Consider the following 24564-nt stretch of genomic DNA (forward strand, 5'->3'; position numbering starts at 1 on the left):
ATGTTTGCCACTCTGTCAAAGCGCCTTTGGGCTTCTGGAAAAGCGCTATACAAAATAAATGAATTATTATTATTATTATAAGTGCTGCTCTGTGTCTCTGCGTCCCGATCATTGTACATACGTGTGGAAATAATTAAACCTGTGTTCTTCCTTTTTTCATTCGATCGTTCCTGTGGTTTCCTCATTGGCTAAGCGTGGTACGAATAGAACCGCTCAAATCGGGTTCCACTACTAAAACTGCACGGACCACGTGGTACTCAATCCGCTCGATGTACCCAAACAACACGTGGCTCGTGCGAGGTTTGCTTCCTCGCTTCCGTGGCGGCGCAGGGAATTAGGTACGAGCGAGAGTTGGTCCCCAAACCCTACTTTGCGTTTGCCCGAAAGGGACGTTTCAAGTCTCGGTTCCGTCAAGCCCAGAAAGAACAAGGGGATTAATCCCCCCTTGGTAAGGGGAAGAAGGGCAGCGAAGAACCGTAACAATATTGTACATACTAGAGCTTCCAGGGAAGCAGATCTCAACTGAACTGACTGGACAACTTTAAAGTAGGTCAGTTGTCTGTACTAGATTTGACTTAAGATAGCAACCTACCTTGTGTGGTAAGAGTCTCACACACCAAGTTTGATCAAAATCCATAAATATTTGTGGATGTTAAGGTCTTAATGTCGTTTCGGAGCTGAAAACAATATGGCGGCCTATGGTGGCCATTTTGTGACGGATCGGGTTGGAATGCAATAGCAACCTACCTTGTGTGGTAAGGGTTAAGCATTCTAAGTTTGATCAAAATCTGTTAATATTTGTGGACGCTAGCTAGAGTGTTAACGTCGTTTTCATGACCAAAAACAAAATGGTCGCCTTAGTCCGCCATTTTTCAACGGATCGGGCTGAAATGTAATACCAACCTGGTCCTTGGGGTAAGGATGCTGCATGTCAAGTTTGATCAGAACCGGTTGATATTTGTGGACGCTGGAGTGTTAACGTCGAAAAGTTAACGGACGACAGACGACGACGACGACAGACGACGGACGCCGGAGGGTTCAGTATGTGATGAACTCAACTGGACTCCAGTTGAGTTAAAAAATAAGTGGTGAAGGGTTTGAGACCGACTGGCAGATTATGATTTGAAAAAAATATTGGTCACGTACAATAAAACCAATTTTTTGTGAATGTGTAATGAGCATAATGGGATATCACGATGAAGGTTAATTTTAACTTTTCTTTCTCACCAAACAAATGCAGTTCAAAGAACTGGAAATTTGGAAGTGAATAGTTGACACACCTCTGTAACAGCATCAAACAAAGACAAGGTGCGAATTTTCCAACATGATGATTTGGCTTAACTCACCTGACCTAGATCAAACATAGCAATCATGGTATAGATTATCAATGACCTATCAATACTGAAACTCATAAATGATCTGTCATAAAAAATCTTCAAGGGGAAAAAAAACATTCGCTTTTAACTTCTCGAGGCCCAAGTGGTCAGTATTGGTGTGGGACTTCCGTCGAATGCATCCACATGAATATTCATCAGTGACATAAAGAGACGTAGTTTGAGCTTGAAATCCACGGGACAACACTGGCACATGGAAAGCAAACAGCTTGCTATGCACACAAACCACACTCAGTAAGCACACATAAAAAAACAGCAGTATGAAGGTATTTGCCAGGAAATAATTTTGTTGAAATATACCAGAGCTTTTAAAACATACAATTACTCTGCCACATTACAAATGGCACCGTGCAGACAATTTGGCATTTTGTCAGATTGTCCAAGCTACAACACTTCACCAGCAGAAAGACAGAAAACAGCCACAAAGGCGGCACAACAACCACAGCAGTGGTATAAAGTATGCAATAAAATAAGGCTGTAATCCAATTGGCTTCAACCTATTTTGTTGAAAATGGTTTGTAAATGGCATGCTGATTGGGGCCACCAGAGAGGTACAACAACCCAAGAACGTTCAGGTTACCTGAACCGACCATGACAACAAGGTGCATTAAAACATTAAAAATGTGGAGTCAACAACCTACTCGGGTGGTTCTTAGCTACATACGGGAAAAAATTTGAATTGTTTTACTCCCAACCTGTAATTGTTTTGGTATTGAGGTACGTAGTGTGTTCAAAAAGTATCCGACCTTTATTTTTCGTGCGTATAAAAAGAAGAAGCTAGGGAGGCGTTGATTGGTGCACGTATGTAGGCGATCCTAATGCGCACGCGTGAATTTTTTCCCACCTGCAGAAGCTGTCATTCGACGGCAGACCGCCGATGAGTGACGACATGTAAGTGAGCGCCGTCGGATTTTCGTTTTTGACAAAATGACGGAAAAACTTGAACAACGCTACTGCATCAAATTTTGTGTAAAGCTTGGCGATTCCCAAGTGGAAACGATCCGCAAGATTCAACACCGTTCATTCCATTATGAAGGAGGATTTGGGCTTCAGGAGAATCTCAGCGAAGTTCGTACCAAAGCTGCTAACGACTGAGCAGAAGCAACTCCGTTTGGAGATCGCACAGGACATGCTGGAGACTGTGAACAGCGAACCCATAAACCCAGGACTCATCGCCAGTGATCACTGTGTTGAGGAAGCTGGGATCGCTGTTCACAGTCTCCAGCATGTCCTGTGCGATCTCCAAACGGAGTTGCTTCTGCTCAATCGTTAGCAGCTTTGGTACGAACTTCGCTGAGATTCTCCTGAAGCCCAAATCCTCCTTCATAATCGAATGAACGGTGTTGAATCTTGCGGATCGTTTCCACTTGGGAATCGCCAAGCTTTACACAAAATTTGATGCAGTAGCGTTGTTCAAGTTTTTCCGTCATTTTGTCAAAAACGAAAATCCGACGGCGCTCACTTACATGTCCTCACTCATCGGCGGTCTGCCGTCGAATGACAGCTTCTGCAGGTGGGAAAAAATTCACGTGTGCGCATTAGGATCGCCTACATACGTGCACCAATCAACGCCTCCCTAGCTTCTTTTTTTTTACGCACGAAAAATAAAGGTCGGATACTTTTTGAACACAGTTCTGCCTGTGAAATAGTTTTTGACTACATCAAGTTTTAGGGTTTGCACAGTGACTCATGGTTGCCAGCCACTCAATGTTTGTGCCCGATAAGCGTTGATTTCCTGCAATCGGGAAACATCTTGCGATGTTCTGTCACAACTTGAAGCAGATACTGGGTTTACTGATCATCCCTTGTCAGGAGACGATTGTACTCTTCAATGAGAGCAACTGCATACACCAGAGTACAGCTGAACTGTATTCAATTAACTTAAAAACAACTTCAAAATATGCAGTACACAGCAAGGTCATAGGTCAACTGTAATGGTCAAAATCACAAGTATAGCAGTGGAGAATAAATAATAAACTCCAAACATTTATGCGAGCCAAATATTTGAAAATACAAACTCCGTGTGCAACCCCTAAATTTAGTCCGAATGGCTTAAAATTTCACCACCAGGGTTTTTTTCAAACATACAAAAAAATATAAGTGTTAGGAGCATTAATGTTCTAACTTTCATTTGTTCCCTACTACCCACCCATGTGCAAGATAATTTGATCGGAGACAAAGCTGGAGTAATATTACAATAATCAATTACAAATACAATTACAAGATTCATACAATTGATAATCTTAATTTCACTTACTATTATTGTAATTGAGTCCCGGAGAAAATTGAGAAAGAAAAGATAAATCGAGGAATATTGGAGGAGAGAAGACAGGGTCGATTCGTTGTGTTTTGGACGAAGAGAAAAAAAGACAATGGGGGGGTGGGGGTGGGGCGGGCGGGGGGGGGTGGTTGGAGAAGCGAAGAGGTATGGATAGAAGAAGTGGGTGGGAGGTGGGAATAGGTGATGTATGAGGCATCTAAAGAAATACGTACATAATATGTAGATGGACACTGTGAGTATATCTATATATATATATATATCTGTGCAGCATCTGTCCTGTGTTGTGTTGTGTTGTCCTGTGTTGTCACTGAACTACTTTCTCAAACTTTTGTGAAATCGCACCAAACTTCTGGAATGCACATATCTCTCCCGTCGGTATGTCCTAAGGGTATTTTTTTAGAAAAATGTTCTAATTTTTTTTTGGGGGGGGGAATTTTTTGGGGAATTTTTTTTTTTTCAACTTCAATTGTTTATAAAATGTGATATGACGTATATTACAAATACATTTGTGCAAAATAATTGTTTGAATTATGATTGGTTTAAACCATGACAAAACGGCAACTCGTGTACAGTCATTTATCTATATATCTGCACATCTGGGCAGTGTCTGTGTTGTCACTTAACGACTCCCTCAAACTTTTGTTTCCGTGGTTGTGAAGTGTTTTTAATAACATTGTGGTGGTTTTGAATCACGTGGTGGTGAGGTATTTTGAATTATGTGGTGGTGAGGCGTTTTTAAATGACGTGGTGGTGAGGTGTTTTAATATCACATGGTGGTGAGGTGTTTTTAAATCACATGGTGGTGAGGTGTTTTAAATTACGTGGTGGTGAGGTATTTATAATTACGTGGTGGTGAAGTGTTTTTAATTAGGTGGTAGTGAGGTGTTTTGAATTAGTTGGTGATGAGGTGTTTTGAATTATGTGGTGGTGAGGTGTTTTGAATTACTTGGTGGTGAGGTGTTTTTAAATGACGTGGTGGTGAGGTGTTTTAATATCACATGGTGGTGAGGTGTTTTAAATTACGTGGTGGTGAGGTATTTATAATTACGTGGTGGTGAAGTGTTTTTAATTAGGTGGTAGTGAGGTGTTTTGAATTAGTTGGTGATGAGGTGTTTTGAATTATGTGGTGGTGAGGTGTTTTGAATTACTTGGTGGTGAGGTGTTTTTAAATGACGTGGTGGTGAGGTGTTTTTAATTTCGTGGCTGTGAGGTGTTTTTATTACGTGTTTTATGGCTGTGAGGTGTTTTCAATTTCGTAGTGGTGAGGTGTTTTTAATTTCGTGGTGGTGAGGTGTTTTTATTATGTGTTTTATGGTGGTGAGGTGTTTTGAATTATGTGGTGGTGCGCTGTTTTGAATTACTTGGTGGTGAGGTGTTTTGAATTATGTGGTGGTGAGGTGTAATCGTCCCAAACTTCCAGTGTGCACCGACACCTCCCCTATGTGTGTGCTGAGGGGTTCTTTCTTGAAAAAAAAACATTCAACCTAAATCTTCAACCTAAATTGCCTATAAAAATGTAATATCACAAACACAACAAATACAGTTGTGCAAAGTAATTGTTTGTATTATGATTGGTGAAAATCATGACAACACAGCAACTCAGGTACAGTCATTAGCCTCAGCTAAAATAAGCCCGTTCCTCAGTATCGACGCCTGGTGAGGCGAGCGCAGCGAGCCGAGCCAAGCTAGTATATATATATTATATATATATATATATATATATATATATATATATATATATATATATATATATATATATATATATATATATATATATATATATATATATATATATATATATATATATATATATACATAATAAAAAGCTCTATTGGATACTGAGTGCATTTCCACTCTAAAAACACAAACCATGTTATTAGTTTCCTCAGTGTCCATAGGTTAATATGTAAATATGTAAAACTGTTCATTTCACCATATGTTGGTGATTAGTGAGGTTTATAACGGTTGTAGAGTGAAAAAGCCAAAATCATGTCATTCAATACACGAATCGTGCTGCACTGGGATTTTGGAATGGCCTTCACTGTATTTTAACAAAGTAAGAGAAATGTGCTCAAGACAAACCCAATGGGACCAAAGTGACTTCCTGGGTAATCCAGGGGATGTGTCCGGGTCATATGCCGTCATGCTAACGGGCGTAGGGGAATATCACCGATATACTTTATTGTGGTCATTTCTTTGAGTGTGATGTCATGGCGACCTGTACGCACTGGCATATTTCAACTCACAGCACTGAGGTGAAGCAGAGTGAAGAGGTTTTCTCTCTACATCTTCCCAAAGCACGAACTACAGAGAAACAGTGAAAAAGTGAAAGAGGTAAAATTAATCAAATGAAATGAAAACTTCATTAATAAAGGAGATTAACTGAGAGCAAGTTTGTAAATAAGTAGCAGAGGATAAAAAGGGACAATGTACAGTGCATTCAGAAAGTAATCAGACCCCTTCACTTTTTTCACATTTTGTTATGTTGCAGCCTTATGCTGAAATCGTTTAAATTCATTTTTTCCCTCATCAATCTACACTCAATACCCCATAATGACAAAGAGAAAACAGGATTTTAGAAAGTTTTGCAAATTTATTAAAAAGAAAAAACTGAAATATCTCATTGACATAAGTATTCATACCCTTTGCTATGACACTTGAAATTTAGCTCGGGTGCCTCCCATTTCTCTTGATCATCTTTGAGATGTTTCTACACCTTGATTGGAGTCCACCTGTGGTAAATTCAATTGATTGGACACGATTTGGAAAGGCACACACCTGTCTATATAAGGTCTCACAGCTGACAATGCATATCAGAGCAAAAACCAAGCCATGAGGTCGAAGGAACTGCCTGAAGAGCTCAGAGACAGGATTGTGTCGAGGCACAGATCTGGGGAAGCCTACAAAAAAATCTCTGCTGCATTGAAGGATTCCAAGAGCACAGTGGCCTCAATAATTCTTAAATGGAAGAAGTTTGGAACAACCAGGACCCTTCCTAGAGCTGGCCGCCCGGCCAAACTGAACAATCGGGGGAGAAGGGCCTTGGTAAGAGAGGTGACCAAGAACCCGATGGTCACTCTGGCTGATCTCCAGAGATCCTGGGTGGAGATGGGAGAAACTTCCAGAAGGACAACCATCACTGCAAGTCTGCAACACTCCACCGATCTATGGCAGAGTGGCCAGACGGAAGCCTCTTCTCAGTAAAAGACACATGAAAGCCCACAGAAACTTGTTTCTCACAGTCTGAGAGTCCTTCAGGTGCTTTTTTGCAAACTCCAAGCGGGCTTTGAAACCAAGATTGAACTGTTTGGCTTCCATCTGGTCACTCTGCCATAAAGCCCAGATCGGTGGAGTGTTGCAGTCATGGTTGTTCTTCTGGAAGCTTCTCCCATCTCCACACAGGATATCTGGAGCTCAGCCAGAGTGACCATCGGGTTCTTGGTCACCTCTCTTACCAAGACCCTTCTCCCCCGATTGCTCAGTTTGGCCGGGCGGCCAGCTCGAGGAAGAGTCCTGGTTGTTCCAAACTTCTTCCATTTAAGAATTATTGAGGCCACTGTGCTCTTGGGAACCTTCAATGCAGCAGAGATTTTTTTTTGTAGGCTTCCCCAGATCTGTGCCTCGACACCATCCTGTCTCTGAGCTCTGCAGGCAGTTCCTTCGACCTCATGGCTTGGTTTTTTGCTCTGATATGCATTGTCAGCTGTGAGACCTTATATAGACAGGTGTGTGCCTTTCCAAATCATGTCCAATCAATTGAATTTACCACAGGTGGACTCCGATGAAGGTGTAGAAACATCTCAAAGATGATAAAGAGAAATGGGAGGCACCTGAGCTAAATTTCAAGTGTCATAGCAAAGGGTCTGAATACTTATGTAAATGTGATATTTCAGTTTGTTTTTTTGAATACATTTGCAAAACTTTCTAAAATCCTATTTTCTCTTTGTCATAATGGGGTATTGAGTGTAGATTGATGAGGGAAAAAATGAATTTAAACGATTTCAGCATAAGGCTGCAACATAACAAAATGTGAAAAAAGTGAAGGGGTCTGAATACTTTCTGAATGCACTGAATGTGGTAGGTGGGGTGGGACCAGGAAAGGAGGCTGACGAATTTCTCATTTACCTATCCTTACTGAAAAGTTACTTGCACTTCCTAAAAAAAGATACATGGCTTCTCTTTGTAACAATACTGAAGAACTCAAAGTTATCCGATTTCATTGGCAAAAGTTGGTTATTAATATGTGAATTAAGAGGAAATTAGCCATTCTCAAGTTTGAACGTTGTACTTTTACCTGAACATGTATTTTTGCTGAAATGCCATTAAATTACCTTGGTGTTATTTATCAATTGTAGCTTGAACCATTCATCCATTAAATTTCTGCAGAGTTCCTAGCTCGAGTTCCTCGGATATTGCTCAATATGGTCATAAGATATTGGGTTTTTCATCGAATGCAGCAGCTGTGGAGTTATGGGAAACGGTTTTTAAGAAGTGCAAGTAAATACTCCGACATCATTGAAAACTTTGCCAAGGTTGGTGCAGCTGTTCTCGGCGAACCGATGCATATCAAAAATCGTTTCTCAGGATGGAAAGAAGGACAATGTTAAGAGAGCTATTCTTGCTCTTTCAATCAGAAACCCACCTTGTTATTATGGAAGACCAGGTCTGCCCAGTACCGTGCTTCTTCCTCAGGCAGGTCTGCTCACAGGACAAATACAAAAGAAAAATAAGTGCTTCGTTGTTGGGTTTTGTTTTACCACAATGGAAGGAAGCATTATTATTTGAGGCGACTAATCGCTCAGTTCTTCAGAAGTCAGTGCAAGTGCTCTCCGATAGCTCACTAAAGGTTGATAATGAACTTAGAACCTTTGGCTTTGAGGTCTGATGGCTCAACGAAGTTGAGAAGGCACACCATTGGGAAGTTGACAGCATCCGATTGGATGCAGTGATCCCTGTACTCGGAAGAGTTCTGTACTGTATTATATAAGTAAGGTAAAGTTAAGTGAATCTAATGGTGGAGATTAATCAGGGAGCGGGAGTGAAAAGCTGTCTCGATCTACTTCAATCCCGAGACAAGTTAGTGGTCCTCTAGCCTCTCGATTAAATCCTAATAGGCTGTGTCCATCAAGATGTGTTTCGTTTTCTTTTGGCTCGATTGTGTAGATGCGTACCAAGTACTCTTATATTAGCTCTTGCAACCAGATGATGGCTGTTTTGGAAACCAGGGGCCAGAAATCCGTAATGAACCATCGTTTGATATTGAACAAATTATTTTAACCAGCTGACAACTGGTGATAATAAGCTTTTTAACAACTGTTTTGCTATAACCAATATTTGTCACATGTCCTTTTTCCAGATCATATAAGAACTCGCCTATTCAGCATTTTCATATTCACACATAAGCTCAAGATGCTGGATTATCCATGGTTGAAATCCCATTCACTGTTGATTTGTCCATTGTCTTCTAATGCATTTGTCCTGCATGTGATGCATGTGCAGGCTCTTCACAGAACCTTAGCCACCACAAATCAATAAAGAAAAAAGAAAAATGACAAACTTCAGCAATCATGTTCATGTTGTAATGGCTACAACAAATTAGAAATGAATATTGTTGGAGATGATGCAAAATCTTCAACTGATGAGGATAGAAAAGGATTTCTTTGCCGTCCGTTTCACCCTCGTCAAGTTTATTTCAACTTCATTTCTTCTTCATTTATGGAAGAAGTGTTTTTGTTGTGCACAAAAAGCATAAAAGATTTTTCATAACTTATGATACGTTTCCTCATCCAAGTGCGGATAAGGAGGTTTATTGATAAATTAGTACTCTGTGTAATGCATAGGCTAATAGGGGTGGGGGGGGGGGGGGCAATTACAAGTACAGACAAAAAAAGGAAATTGATCACAGAAACAGAAGAGGGAAGAATGTAGGGAAATACAAAGAGCAGGGATAAGGAAGGAGAAGGGAGTCACAAGGAAAGAAGTTGGGAGGAGACAGGAAAGAGGAGGTGGGGAAAAATGGAAAAGAGAAGAAGAGGGCATGAAATATTCAATCATTTTTGCACATGTAATATGTAGATGGCCACAGGCATAGAGTAGAGGTAGAAATACATACGGACAACAATGTTTTCGAGTCGTTCATTAAATGTAAAGCAAATATGTAGAAATATCCAAGGAAAAAATTTGGAAGAGAAATACATTGCAAGAGTAACACTTTTAAAATGCTGGTAATTAAATGTATTCAATAAAATTAAATCAGGTCATTAATTTACAGGTCGGCACTCCAATCAATCACAACATGCACCAACAAAAAGGTAACAGTAGAGGGCGCTGTTGGATAGCTTGTCATTTATTAAAAGTTTTCTCCACTGTAGTTTTGTTTGAATTCCCCCACAATGGCAATAAATACAGGTTAAAACAGACAGACAGGGGTGTAAACAACCTAAATCCACCTTAGATGTCAGAGTTAACTGGAACGGCACTCGGTGGAGAGAAAACCTCCACCAAGCGAAAGAGTTTACGTTTTGTATGCAACTGATAGGCCGGATCTGCATCCGAACCTTAACCAAAATCTAATCGGCCTGTTATTGTCACGCTACCCAACTCGTCCACCAAGGTTTGCAATAACCCATCCATAACCTTTTGATATATAATGTCATATATATATATATATATATATATATATATATATATATATACACACACATATATATATTCCCGGTGTGTATCCCGGTTTAGAATAGGTACACCGTATCCCTGCGCATCGTAAGAGGCGACTAAGGGTTGGCGTCAGGAAGGGCATCCGGCCATAAAAACATTGCCTCAAATAGGGAACCATGATTGTCATGGGGGCCGCAAGGCTAACCCCCGCTCTAGTAGGGAAAATGGCCTTAAAACGATCATTCATTCATATATATATATATAGAGGTTTTGGCCCTATCTCTCAATGATGGATAATCACTTAAATTTTAAATAATTTCCATATCTGGATCTGGATCTGGATCTTCACCAAAATTGAAGCAATTCGTCCTTCTCACACACCCAACCTGTCCACCAAGTTCCGTCCGAATCCGTCCATAACGTTGAGATATCCTGCTCAAAGACACGCAGACAAATAGACAGGGGTGAAAACATCACCTCCATCCACCTCATGTGGTGGGGTATCAAATAGAGTCTGACTGATCTTCCACATTAAAGGTGGGATGGTCTTATTCCCTGTGGGTAAGATATTTTTCCCCGAATGGTTCCCGTCATTTGAAGTAAATAAGCATAAACAAGAAAGAAGACTAAAATGGTAATGACCATCGTATTGTCCATATGAACTGTTGTTTTTAGTGGGGTAGCTTTGCATAATTTTTCGAGATTACCGTTACTGAGTGGACAAAAGCACCAGATTAAGCATGATGCTCCCTTTGGGCCTAGTCATTAATTTTAGCCACGAGTTCTTTTGAATTTTCTGAGTATTCAAGGAAGACAACAATCCAAGATGGACGACACCCATCATAATTATTAAAATATGAGGTTTTTAGGTCAGCAAATGTGATTTTGGACATTTCAGTATCATCATTACAATAGTTTTTGATTAAAGTTCATATAACACGTTATTTAATTGTGATTTTTTGTTTGATTTCAGGTTACACGTGAATATTCAGCTCAGCTGTTGATGCCGGAACTTCATTCAGGTCCCTGTTGATACAGGGCTCCAAAGACAAACTCTTGAGCAGCTTGAAGAATGGACATGCACAAGAAGGGTCATCTCGTGATGTACTGGGCCCTGATCCTGAGATATTAAACTCTCATTCTCATATTCATCAGAGCTCATGGAGAAAATATCTTCCCTTTGTAGATGGCAGTTTTGGAAGAGGTGCCACCTCTATCCTTTGCTTTGGACTGCGTGAAGTATGTGAGATGGATGCCGGGCAACATCAGAGACATGAAGCCCTTTCCTGAACCTATCAAGGATGTGTTTGAGAATAAATGCCATTGGGTCCTTTCCAAGACAAACAACTCCCAATTGACCAGGCTCACGAGCAGGAGAACAAGGTTGTCAAAGGTTCAGGTAGTGTTGTTGGGTTAACAGAAAACCCCATTGATCTCAGGAAGATTACCTTTCACATTTAGAATAAGATTACCTTCCTGATGATAACGGAGATGTCCCCAATTAGGTCTCGACACAGAAGATCTTCTAGAAGCAAGTAAGAAGCCTCTCTGAAACCTTCAGAAGAATGGGCAATCCTGTCTTGTATGATTTCCCAGAGTTAATAACACTTGACAGTCAAATGAATGAACCACTCACTGGTAGCTAGTGCACACTCTGAAGGACACATGCAAGAAAAACTATCAGGACTTGATCAAGAATGTACCTGAAGATCGGACACGTTCTATCCATGAACCAATTGAGAGGAATTATTTGGTCTTATTCATGAAGCCAAAACATGAAGCACATTGAAGCACTTCCAAATGCAGGGGAAGAATATCAAAGTGCTTGAGAACTATGGTGCACTTTTTGGTCAGTTGTACTTCTCCATTCAGAACCGGGATGGTGACTTGGGGAGAGTTATTTGCTCGTGTAATAGTCTTTTTCACCTTCACTCTCAGACTTTGGGAAGCTTCATTTGCCAAACACAAAGTTTGAAATACGGTGATGTATTGAGCAGTCTGGACAACATGTACCACCTTCAACCTTTGACTGCAAAGTCCTGGATGTTACTGTGATCATCCGCTGCCTGTGAACTACATGTGTCAGCACTTTCAATGAACATGCAGACAATGCATTCATCCCTTATCTGGAGAAGCAGGTGCAGCGTGTTACAAGGTTGGATGTTGTGTGGGATGCTTACATCCCAGACAGCCTGCAGGAGTACACCTGGGAGAAGAGAGGGCAGGTGTGCACAGAAAGGTGTGAGGCCAGACAAAGTTGCCAGGCAACTGAATTGACTTTCTACGTGACCAAATTAGCAAGACAAAGCTGTTTGTATTTCTGAGCTCCAAGGTTTCAGAAGTAATCTGCACACCAAGTTCCAACAGCCCATGCCAAAACGTAATTATGAGGAAGCTGACAAGAGAGTTGTGGTTCATATACTACATGCACTAGAGCATGGCAAAAAGACGTGCAAGTACGTACTGCTGACACTTTATGAAGGAACAATTTTTATTGTTGCATTTCATCCTATGGCTAAGCCTGGTTTTGGCTTAGCGGTTAGGGTGCCGGCTTAGGATCCTAGGATCCTGGGTTTGAATCCCGGTCGACCGCTGAATGAACACCAGGGGGGTTGACTCAGTCTGTCATCCTTCTGAGGTCGGCAAATTGAGTACCAGTTCACTGGTAATTCCCTGTGTGTCACGAGAGGCAACTAACAGGGTTGGCGGCAGGAAGGGCATCCGGCCATAAAACATTGCTTCAAAAAGGGGACCATGGTGCCCAAAAAAGGCCAACCCCCACTCTGTGGGGAAAAAAGGCCTCTAAAGGTGGTCTCTCTCTCATTCCATAATATGGCTGTGACTCAACCTTTGGCAGATATCTAGGTGGCTTTTGGCATGAGCAAGAGTGACAAATTTTACAGCATCGATGCCATTTGTGACATTCTTGGTGAGGTGAAGTCACAGACATTTGTGTATCTAGCATATCTCCCCTTTTCCCATCTGTATGCAGACTCTGAACACTTCCAGAAGATTGAGAGCCTGATTGCAATCCTTCATGGCAAACTAGTCCTCTGAATTCCATAAATGAGGCAAGGAAAGAACTCTTCAACCTCAAGGATCTATCCGTGGATAGAATGGCACCCACCCCGGATGATCTACTTCAACATACCTGAGAGACGGTGTAATAAGCGAGAATCTGGACGACCAGCACACAGACCTAACAACTGGTCCCTTCTCCAGAGGAATTTGCCTGGACCAAGGTGGTGGTGAAATCATGGGTGCCAGTTTGGCTGACAATCCCTGTGGTATATAAATCATGCAGAGAGCTCATCACATTCTCTTGGATAGGAAACTGCTTCAAGTGCAAATGCAGGAAAGCTGATCTGGACTGCACACCACTTTCCAAATGCAAATATAATTCATAGAACTAATTCATGCACTGATATGGCATTACAGATGAGTGAGATACATCACTATGAACATTGTATATGTGTCAGATAAATTATACTGAGAGACACGTGGAATCGTGCATTGCGATGATTGTATTAAAAAGAGAGTGGAGTTTGTAACAAAAATCGTATTTTCAAATAAATAGCGTGTGATATTGTGATACCCATAGTCAGATTCAGAAACCTCAAATACCCATATCTGAATTCAAATTTTGCCTTTCCACAACTCCTAGAACCCGAGATTGATGGTATTGTTAGGTGCTCGGGGCGGCATCTCACTGCTGGCACCGATGCGTTACGGCCCGGGGTTCGGGTCTACTACGAGGGGGTTAACCTCCGTTCCCTCCCGAACTTACAGGACCTGCGGCTGCCGCGCACGAAAAACTTCGTGCTTAGCAGGTTGCGAATCAGCAACTACGAACCCCAATCGGACGGTCGCGCGATAGCTTACCTGTACCACGTGACGGTTTCAATCGGGGAACGTACCCTCCAGCGTACCAAATTTAGACGGCCGAGCAAAAACCGTTGGTAACCGCCAGAGGGATGCTAATGCCGTTACGGTCGATGTTAACCTGGATACGAACAATGGCGGATCAATAAAGGAAAAGACATTCACGGACAGAGAGAAAAGGAAAACGTTTTAACGGTTTCATTTATTTACAAATATTTACAATGTAATTATTTCAATAGCAACGAAAAAGGGACAAGAAGCAGAAACTTAGCTCATTCTACACCTTATGATGATTACTCCGGATAAACACCACATGGGCCCAGAACACTTTCACGGGGAGGGGAGGGGAACGAACAAACTAACGTGGGAAACCTGATAGCACAAAGGCTACGATGCTCCGGATGCCTCCCAGCACGACAGAGTGAAGTCGATTATCAGCACGGACTTGGGCAGGTAAGGTCGTGCGCACGTGCACCAAGGTAAGGTCTGGCAGCCAGCAGAGAACAATGAACATGTGCAAAACGAGCAAGTTCAAGGCCTCTTTGTCGTGTCCACGTGCAGCGAGAGGTAGCAGGGAGAGTCCGACCAAGAGAGCAATCACGTGCAGAGGTTAAGTGAACCCGGCAGAAAGAGACAGGCCCAGAGTGTAACGATCTTGCAGACATGTGGTGAGTGCGCAAGAGACAGGGCTAGAGTGGAATAATGCAGGTGTAGAGGCCTGCGAGAGGGAGACCAGCCAAGAGCACAAATGTCCATGTGCTCAGTGGGGCGAGAGAGAGCGGCCAGAGAGAGACTCGATACAGGCACGTGTTTGGTCCACAATGTCGAAGAACCAAAAGCCAGCACAACTGCGACCGCCTGTGACCAAGAGAGTCAAAAAACATGTTCAAAATCCCTTTGTTCATCCTTGCCGAGGGTGGGAATCTTGGACGTGTCCTCGCTCCCTATTGGTGGAGCCCGTTACTCCGCCCCACAAGTTCCCCCAAAGTAACTTTCATCCTGATTGGTGGGTTTCTGAACCTGGACACCATGGTGTGCCTTGGAGCCTGGTGCATTGACTGGTAAATTATCCCTTATGGGTGGAGGACCTATCTTTCCTTTTCCCCAACGCATAAAGACGTAATAACCCAAAATAAGGGAAAGGGACTAAGATAATGGTCTGCTATAAAATAACGATTCAAAGGGACCTGTATGGTGGTTGCCATTACTTTTTAGTGGTTTCCCAAAACCGCAACTGTATATTATCGTCGTTGTCAGCCATCTTGAATTTTTTTGTTTCGCTTGAAAATTCAAAAATTACTCGGCTAACATTTATTACTACACCCAAATGGAGCCTAATGGCAAATTTGGTGCTTTTATCCGCTCCATAACGGTAATTTCACGACGCCACCTGACTTTCTATGGTCACTTTGTTGAGCCAATTTTATCAGTGCTGTGGAATTGCAGTCATTCTTGTCGATTTTACCCTGAATTAAAAGTAGACTAACTTCACAGCAAAACAAGGTACACAGTGGTCCATTGCATCGTCACCTCCATGTATCTTTCTACTCCACTGAAATTTATTTCAGGGTGTTTTACAAAACACCCCTTGGGGTGGCCGGAAGCACATTGTGATGCTGATGCATACCTGTCAACTCCTTCCATACGTCACCCTCATTAAAGAACTCTGTATTATGACTCGGTATCAGTTGTCAGTGTGAATCATCATATCACTATCACAATATGAAAACGTGTAAAGAACACAAGACATCACAAAAATGCACTAATAGTATTAAGTAACATCTGCTTGTCAAATCAATTAATGAAAAGAAAATGATGTTTGAGTGTCGACTCCAGCTTTCATAACTAGACTGCAGACAAAAGAATAAATGCACATTATCACTGTTTTCCTCAGTCTGCAATGTTTTCAGTCAACAAAGACAAGAAAGCGAGAATGAAGTCATAAATTAAAAAAATCACATCGGAACAAGTTTTAAACTCCATGCGACTTTTGTTATATTCGCTGGTGGATGACTTTGCTTTCTCTTACGTGCCGAGCACTTGTTCTTACTTCACAGCAAGAGCTGTCATAATTGATCTTGCACTGCAGGAAAGCACTGAGTGTGTCTGTGTTCATGCTCTTCCTGAACTCAGTGTGGATCTTGTGAACCATGGAGAAGGCACTCACACTCAGCATTGCAGTTGGACAGGCAGATCAAAAAGGCATACACTTTGGCCAGCAGACAAATCCTTGGTAAGCCCAAAGATGTTTTTAAGGCCAAATCCTCTGCCCAAAACATGTCGATCCTTTTCCGTTGTTTCTTATCATCAGCCATGGACACACTGTCATTATCAAGAGGTGGGAAACCCACCAACCTTTCATTTAGACCTTCAGCATAAACTTAAGGATATAATTTCTCTACCAGCCTCAAAATGAAATCTAGTCCATGTCTGCTTTATTCGTGGGGCCTAGAACAATCAAGTCTATCAACACAGGATCATTGCAGGGGAACTTCTGTATCATCTTCAGTACAGCTCCAGCATATATTCCCCTGACATTACTGAACAATCTCCTCTTAACTTCTGGAGAAACAAGGTCTTCATCATAGAGATATGTTCTGGCAGTCATCCCCACAAAATCTTTTATCAAGCTGATGCTCTCTGCTTTCATTGATTTTTTTACCTCCGCCACCAAAAGTGGATGGAGGTTATGTTTTCACCCCTGTCTGTTCGTTTGTTTGATTGTTTGTTTGTTTGTGAACAACATATCTCATTTTAAAATATCTCAAAAAGTTGTGGACGGATTCAGACGAAATTTGGTAGTGATGTAGTGTATGTGACAAGGACGAAATGATTAGATTTTGGTGATGATCCGGATCCGGCTACTATAATGTTTTAAGTGATTCTTCACCATTGAGAGATAGGGCCAAAAACGATACATAGCAGGATATCTCAAAAAGTTATGGATTGATTTAGACGAAACTTTTTGGACAGGTTGTGCGTCTGACAAGGAAGAATCGATTCAATTTTGGTAAAGATCCAGATCCGGATCCAGCTAGTAGAATTTTGAAAGTGTTTCTTCACCATTGAGTGATATGGCCAACCAGGTGGAGGTATGCTCTCAACTGCGTGCCGTTCTAGTTATTTCATTGATCGGTTCATTGATTGATTTCATTTTTTGTTTGATTAATTTTGTGATTTGTTTTTGTGACTGATTTTCTGCAGATCCATCTGTTTATCGTATTTCATTTGAACAAACTTCACAATCCACCTTTGAAGAACGTGCTCCATCTCAAGCATGAGAACCCCAATCTTTGAAAGTGTTCAGCACTGGCAGCATGTTCTGCATGAAAAGTAGAGTCAGCTTTGTGAGTGGATCTTGAAGTCTTCTGTGGATCCGTTTCACTCTCCCTCGTTACTCAACATCCGGATATCTGGTAAAGAATCTCTTCAGTGCAGGGTACTGACTTATAGTTCTGTTGCACACCTTTTCCCATGACATCCACCTAGTTGGACAGTGCTTCAGAATGCTGTGCTAAAAAAGTAGAAAATTCCCAAAAACAAATCATACACAGGAACAGAAATTTTCTTCATGACATACTTCACACACAGGTTTACAAGATTACAAATATACGCAATGCAGAACACCTTGTAGTTTAACTCCTTTAAGCGAGAAAGACAGAATTGTTGGCTGCCACCCTGGCATTGCAATTGTCACTGGCAAACACAAGAAAGAGCAATCAGATTGCAGACCCTTGCCAGGACATGTTTTAGTTGTTTTTAAGGCTTTGGTGTTAAAACAAATATGGCGGCCGTACCACGTGACCGATGACGTCATCATTATTATTATTTTTCTCCACCAATTTATCCATAGACGACGCTCAACAAATTTCATCTTGATCGGATGAACTTTGTCCTTATTATGACGTCATAATGGAGGAACCTATGATATTTCACGCTTTTTGTTTTCTCAACCATGGAGAGGAGTTTGGGGGGGAAGAACACCCTCCTGTAACTCACCTCTTACATTTGCTCCTGCTCTGTCACCTAGGTCTTCCATGAGCTCAGATATTGCATGTAAAGAAAGACAAATAAAGCATGTGCTGACAAGAAGCCACACACAAATGAAACAACTGCCATGGCTTGCTTTGAGTGTAGCTTGTTGTGAACCCATGCTGTTTTCTCACTCATGTTCGTCATAGACACCTACATTGTAACACTGCGACTGCAACAACAACAACAACGCACAATGCAATTTTACAGCAGAAGATAACAAATAATGATTCATGTGGACAACGCTGTTCAATGGCAAAAAAACATCACATGATTGCCAGCAGTCCTAGCAAGTCAGCAATCACAGCAAGACCCACATGAGGCACCATACGTACTTCACAATGTCCTGCCGTATCGACACCATGTTGTAACTCAAGTAATGTCTAATTTTCTGAAACATTTCCTGTCATTTTAAAGAAAATCAGTGTTTACTTTTCAAGGCAAAAAACCCCACCCACCATGACGGGTTCACTTGATCATGGTTGCCATATGACCAAATCGTTTGTCCAGCATAGTTTTGTTCACTTGATGAAATTATCAGGGCATTACGGTTATGAAATGCATCTCCCTCGGTAAGCAGTCCATCCTATTCAAAGCCACTCTTAAAACAGTTTGCATTAGTCACTGAGAGAGTGATTTTATTACAGATGCACATGCGGTGATGAAGGCAAAGCTGCTACGGAGCCCCTCACTGTGCAGGTGCAGGTACACCAGCTGCATTCAACTGGAGTCTTCCAACGCGGTGTTGGATATTATTGCCATTTGTCTTGGCTTCACATCTGTGGTTCATCTCAATCTGTCAAATTAATTTTCATTCCAGATCGTAGCTGGCTTACAACTGCGTTTGCACTGAGGGACTCCTTCAATGTTTGGAACACACAGGTGCAAAAGCCTTCCTCAGGAAGCAGCTATGCTCAAGTAATAGCGGTTCCTCTGCTCTCCTGTGTTCCAAAATAAAAGGATTTCACCACAAAACTGATTTAACACCTGTTTCACACCAAACTGTAATACATCACATTCACAGCTGTACCATATATATTGTTACGTTTGTGGGGGGTAGGCATGAAATACCTTAAGAAAATTCAGGATGTGTAGAATAGCATGCTCCGTATGCCGCGAAGCCATCTCGATGTGCGTAAGTAGGCCGTCTGTCCGGGTAAGAGCGTTTGTATGTCGCCATAAGGGGCGTGGCGTTGTGCTAATTAATTATCGGGCTTAAAGATCAATTCCCCAGTGTGTAATTTGCCTCCTGTGGTCTTCCCTTCGGTTTTATTACATTCAGCCAGCAAGGAAATTGAGGGCTCAGTAAAATGACCATAGCACTGTCATGGGACTCATGCTCTCACAACGCCGCCAGGGCCGACAGAAACAGCATTTCCAATCGGCAAGGGAATGACGTCATTCAAACATTCATGAACAGAGATTAGACTCCGCCGCCCGTCGACTCGTAACGAGGAGGCCACGCCCCGGCCTTCATGATTGGTGGAGTCCTGATGGGATGATTGAGTAGCGCTCGATGATTGGACAGAGTGTGACGTCAGCGTGGCACATTCGAGAGCTGGAGGAAAAAGACGCGGTCTCGCCATCTTGGTCTCTTTTGTCCTGACTTTCATCGAAGGCGGTCGCGCTCTCATCTTTTTGGTGCTGGCTTTCAACGGGGTCGGCTGCATTTGCCTTTTGCTCTCTCTTTTTTTTGTCCTGCATTTGTTGGAGGCAGTCACATTTCGCTTCTCTTTGTGCTGGCGGTTGTTGGAGGTGGTCACATTTCCTCTTTGTCTGGCTTGGTCGCGGGCGGTGGTGCATCATTGGCTCGTGTGCACTTGTGGAAAAAGACTGAACAAGAAAGGTTTGAGGCAGTCGGCAGTGTGAGAAGGACCTAACGTTGGGAAGTCAAGGAGCATGACTCCGCACCATTTTGTGCACTTCCCGCGCGGTGGTTTGGAGGCGACGAACGACCAGCAAGCCTTACCAGCAATTTGGGGAAGCAAAGCTGAGTGCCGGCCGATTACCAAAACATTATTTATTTTATTTTACTTTCGTTTCCCCCTTGTTTGGATATGACTGGGTGGAGACGTCTCAAATTAGGAAATCACTTTTACCTCACATTCATTTTATTTGGGTTACAATTACTTTTAATAAATTCATTATTTGTTGAATTTTACTTTTCCTGTCCTGGTTGGTTTCTTTGTTTGTTTGTGGGTTCGGATTAACCCAGTGTCGGCCGTCTGTCCCAGGTAAGATTTTGAAGTTCCGCCAAGTTCAAAATATGCCTCGGAGATGAAGCTCGTTCCGATCACCCATCAGCTCGGGGATCTTAATCCCCAGCAACGTGACAATATTCTCCTCTCCTGTAACTTCATATCAGGTTAACTAAGCATCTAGCTCATGATTCTGTGACTGCAAGATCAAATACGTATTTGGTTTCCCAAAATGTGCACATACTTCATGAAAGTGGGATCCCAGACTTAAATTCCATTTCCCCGAGATACCTGGTACACTGTGTCGTTTTGTGGACTGTCTACATGTCCTTCATGTGATATGCATAGAAGGTCCTTCATGAGCCTTCAACAACATTTAAAATGTCAAGAAAATATCTCGTTTTGTATATACTTTCATATTTTGAGCAGCCTGGGGTTTGAATAGATAAATTGTTGTTACATTGCTCTCATTAGTATGTGTTCGACAATTCTTGTATGTCCAGAAACATAATCTACACTCTGTGATGGAATGGCAACCTGTCTAAGATCAATTGTAGCAACAGAAACGTTCATGACTTATCATGTGAGCCAGCACCCTGGCCTCTTGTAAAAAGTCTCGGCTCAATCAGTTGCACCACAATTGGTGGTTAAGAAGCATAATTTAAATTAACATTGCTTTTAGAGCACAGTTTTAAGATGTACAAACAAGTGCAATGATGATTAAAAATAAATCATTATCGTTCAAGCGAGAGCTAAAAGACTCATAAGCAGAGGTGAAGTGCACAGAGAAGTGGCTGTGAGGTTGGTGGCCTCACCACAGGGAGACTCAAAGTGCAGATCAAGCAGTATCTGATGTGGAGTCGGGTTCTTCGTGCCACACACTTCACTACCATTCATCAACACGTCCGAGCTGAGTGCCAGCCACTCCCCCGCTCCTTCCTGCACAAGCACGCCATTGTCAAAATCAGCACCAGAATTATTATCAATATTGAAATATACATTACATTAATTACACTGCAGCATTAGCAATGCAATGACACATATTTCAAAATTCACATATAGTAAACAGGAAATTTAAATGAAAATCATTAAAAACAAAGCAAACTAGCCTCAATATTGATGTTATTATTGAAGATGGAACACATGTCTAAAATGACTCGGCTTGCTAACAGCATGGTGATTTTCTCTTGATGGAGTCTTTTGTGTAGGTGGTCAGTTATTCTGAATCCTAAACAGTGTGTGGATTTGTAGATTTTCCTCCTTGTGATACAAGCAAACAACCGTCAGGAATGGAATAGAAGCAAGCAAATATGCTGGTTTTCCTCCTTGTGATAAGTTATGCCATGGTTTTATATTTGTATAAAATGAGGATTCCACAGTATGCTGTCAGTTATAGTGAGTTATATACTACAGAGCAAGTTATGGGATTCCCCACAGTGTTACATAATTTATACATAAGTAGTATTTAAATAAATTACATGTATGTATGTATGTATGTATGTATGTATGTATGTATGTATGTATGTATGTATGTATGTATATATGTATATATATATATATATATATATATATGTATAATGGTATCTGTAATCTGGTTCTCCAACCTAATGAGCGGACAACATGACGTCATCGCCATGCATGTCCGCATTGCCTGCAAAGCTCCAGAGGAACCATCTAGCAGTGCGTCATTACGGATTATAAATTCAGATACTGTCACAAGTGCATGCAAAACTCACAGTTACCGACCTGCTTTCGCCCTTGTTGGGGCTTCATCAGGGCAACGCAGTGAGGCTTCCATACACTTGTAACTCTGTGAACCTTTCGGTTTTTATATCAGTCACTATGCGACCTTCATATAATCAGTGGAGAACCGCCAGCAAGGTGTCCCATACAGCTGCTGCTGCACCTTGTTGGGAGCGATAAGCACCGCCTGCCACACGGTAACGTTATCTCTGGTATCCACTCATCATATGGAGTCGACCTGGTTGTGGTTGGGAGTTACTAATGATGGTATCTGTAATCTGGTTCTCCAACCTAATGAGCGGACATGACGTCATCGCCATGCATGTCCGCAATCACTGTGAGTTTTGCATGCACTTGTGACAGTATCTGAATTTATAATCCGTAATGACGCACTGCTAGATGGTTCCTCTGGAGCTTTGCAGGCAATGCGGACATGCATGGCGATGACGTCATGTTGTCCGCTCATTAGGTTGGAGAACCAGATTACAGATACCATCATTAGTAACTCCCAACCGCAACCAGGTCGACTCCATATGATGAGTGGATACCAGAGATAACGTTACCGTGTGGCAGGCGGTGCTTATCGCTCCCAACAAGGTGCAGCAGCAGCTGTATGGGACACCTTGCTGGCGGTTCTCCACTGATGATATGAAGGTCGCATAGTGACTGATATATATATATATATATATATATATATATATATATATATATATATATATATATATATATATATATATATATATATATATATATATATATATATATATATATATATATATATATATATATATATATATATATATATATATATATATATATATATATATATATATATATATATATATATATATATATATATATATATATATATATATATATATATATATATATATATATATATATATATATATATATATGTGTGTATATGTATGTGTATATGTGTATATGTATATATATATATATATATATATACATACAGACTTGGCATTTAATATGGAATACTTTTTTTGTGGGGGTGAACTTACTTTTCAAGATGTCTTAGAACCAAAAGTTAATTGGAATTATGTTGAAATTATTCTAGATTTTGTTAATGTGGCCTTTAAAAGAAACAAAAACCACATTTGACATTTCGAAACAAATAAATTGATCCTTGAAAGTGATGTAAACTGATATTGAACTCAATTCATGGACAGTACTGTGTTAAACGTCTGTACGTTTTCCAGAAGTATCTCTTTATTTTGCACATTAGCCAATTTTTTTTTAAACAAAAACAAAAGTTAAATTACGACTGGGATTACGGACAGTAAAATTACAGTTCAGTACTTCGTGTAACCCCCACGATCATTCAGGAGAGCACGGACACGTTGAGGCATGCTGTTCACGAGATTTGCCAAGGTTTGGACAGGAATCGCTTGCCATGCAGTGACAATAGCCTGCTGCAATTCACGCACAGAGGTCGGCTGCTGGTCCAAGTGGTCGATTTGATGCGTTAATTCTGCCCACAAGTTCTCTATCGGATTCATATCCGGGGACATGGCAGGCCACTCCATATACTCTACACCATGGTCAGCAAGAAAGTGTTGGATCATGCGAGCACGATGAGGCCGTGCATTGTCATCTTGGAAGACAAAGTTTCCTTGAAAGGCTGCATGAGCAAATGAAAGCAATGTTTCTTCCAGAATGGCCCTGTACTTGAACTGGTTCAGGTTTCCATTCAGAACAACCAGGTCAGTTTTGCCCCCTGCATGAAAAGCAGCCCAAACGGTCACCCCACCACCTCCAGCTTGGACTCTTGGCACTATACAATCTTTGTTGAAGGCTTCATGCACTTGTCTGCGCACTCGGAGGCGGCCATCTTGACGATAGACCAGAAATCTAGACTCGTCACTGAAGATCACGTGATTCCAGTGTCCTGGCTACCATTGACGGTGCTCTCTGGCCCACTGCAATCGGCGCTGGTGGTGTTGTCTGGTCAGGCGTGGCTTTCTCAGGGGACGCCTGGCACGATAGCCTGCTTGAACCAGTCGTTGGTTGACTAGCCTTCTGGATACAGGCACATTTGTCAGTTGCTGCCACTCAGCCCTAAGCCGATTAGCTGACTTGGTACGGCCATTGCGGACTAACCGGTGCAGCTGGCGATCATCCCTCCTTGTGGTTCTGCGGGGACGTCCTGGCCTAGGTATTGAAGTGGGGACACCCCTCTGAGCATTTCGTTTCAGGATCTTTGACACCTGACCTTGAGTGATGCCATACTGCCGAGCAATAGCATGCTGTTTCATGCCGTAACTTCGTAAAGCCACCACTCCATGACAAACAGCATTGTCGAGTTGACAGACCATCTCCAGAGGAAGCGGCAATAACTTTTGGAGACGTGCAG

At 41.7% G+C, this 24564-nt stretch overlaps 1 protein-coding gene across 1 annotated transcript in view; it reads right to left on the reverse strand.

Moving 5' to 3' along the window:
• LOC137422153 (protein unc-13 homolog B) overlaps window positions 1-8357 on the reverse strand; it is a 745568-nt gene extending 737211 nt beyond the window's left edge. The window contains exons 1-2 of the mRNA XM_068108912.2: window positions 8318-8357; window positions 5922-5979 (exon numbers count right to left, since the gene is read on the reverse strand). The gene's annotated coding sequence lies outside the window, so the exon portion shown is untranslated. The remainder of the gene's footprint in view (window positions 1-5921; window positions 5980-8317) is intronic.
• Between the last annotated feature and the right edge of the window lie 16207 nt (window positions 8358-24564).

The sequence above is a fragment of the Myxine glutinosa genome, chromosome 2 (genome assembly GCF_964187855.1).
Source record: "Myxine glutinosa chromosome 2, kmMyxGlut1.1, whole genome shotgun sequence".
Classification (NCBI taxonomy): Eukaryota; Metazoa; Chordata; class Myxini; order Myxiniformes; family Myxinidae; genus Myxine; species Myxine glutinosa.